Consider the following 1,235-nt stretch of genomic DNA (forward strand, 5'->3'; position numbering starts at 1 on the left):
CCGGCTCCCCAGGGGCCAGTGACCAGGACCTCGGGCCTCGGGCCGCCCCTGCTCTGAGCCTGCATTTACCAAGGTCCTCAGGCCACTCGCAGGCACGTGGGAGTTTGAAACCACTGCTCGTCCCACAGCAGGCTCACCCCATACAAGGTGGTCCCGGCCACCCCAACAGACAGCAACCGAACCTGCTCGCCGGCCATGCTGACGGATGGCAACACGCTGTGACCGCAGGAGGGAAACCAGCCCTCCGTTCACTTGGCAGCGTGTTCCCGGCACCGCGTGTGAAGGAACTACGCTAAGGTTACAAGAAAAGCCTCGAAAAGCACGTTCACGCTTAGGACTCAGCAAGTGAACGCCGCGTGAGTCAAACCCCCGCCTGGTCTTTGAAGCGATGCCGGTGACACACAGCCAAGGAGAGAGACTGGTGAGGAAGGAAGATAAGAATTACGCTACGTGCCTTTTGTGTCACTTTCTATTACTGAAGTTCCTCTGAGTTATAATTCATTTAAAAAGACATAATGGAGGGTTTTTATCTCCCAACATTATTCTAAAAGAATTACTTCAATAAAATATGTTAAGGCAAATTGCCCATTTTCTTTAAAGAAAAAAAAAGCCTTTATTTATTTTAACAGCAAGATCTTGGTCCTCATCTAATCAATAAAAATGGCATTTGCGGATGCGATTTCCTACAGGAACTCCGAGTCGCGAGGACCAAGCCTGTGTTTAAACAGGCTGCGGCGTCACTCTCCGCAGGCCGAGGTGGCGGTGCCTGCGTGGAAGTGCAGGCGCTCTCCTGTGCAGAGCGAGCCTCCCTCTGCTGCTTCCGGGACAAGAGGCTGAAGGACCGTGGAACCCGGCTCTGGGACCGCCCCGCCCACCGCCTCAGTCTTCACTGAGTAACAATGAAGAGAACGCATCCATTGACCCAGCTGACTTTCTTGTCTGCCAGGGTGGGTGGGTGGGAGCCCACGCAGGTGCCCGCTGTGCCCCAATCCCTTGGCCATCAGAGGAACCCACCATCTAACCTGGGAAAGAAAATGGACGGAGGCTCACGGCCCTGTCGGAACTGATCTAAAGAGAGAAAGGACTGTGTAAGAACCTCAAGGTGCTTTTCTAAATTAGACACCAACAGTCCACCAATTCTAAACGTGGCCAACACTTCGGCCTTCCACCTGGAAAAGATGAGGGGCTAAGAAATGGCCTGAGCTGCTTCGCGAGCTTGCCCCCCAGAGGACGTG

The 1,235-nt window shown here is 53.9% G+C and overlaps 1 protein-coding gene across 1 annotated transcript in view; it reads right to left on the reverse strand.

Moving 5' to 3' along the window:
* Positions 1 to 1,235, reverse strand: part of EFCAB6 (EF-hand calcium binding domain 6) — a 169,581-nt gene that overhangs the window by 40,165 nt on the left and 128,181 nt on the right. The gene's annotated exons all lie outside the window — the stretch shown is intronic.

Source organism: Myotis brandtii, unplaced genomic scaffold (assembly GCF_000412655.1).
Source record: "Myotis brandtii unplaced genomic scaffold, ASM41265v1 scaffold138, whole genome shotgun sequence".
Classification (NCBI taxonomy): domain Eukaryota; kingdom Metazoa; phylum Chordata; class Mammalia; order Chiroptera; family Vespertilionidae; genus Myotis; species Myotis brandtii.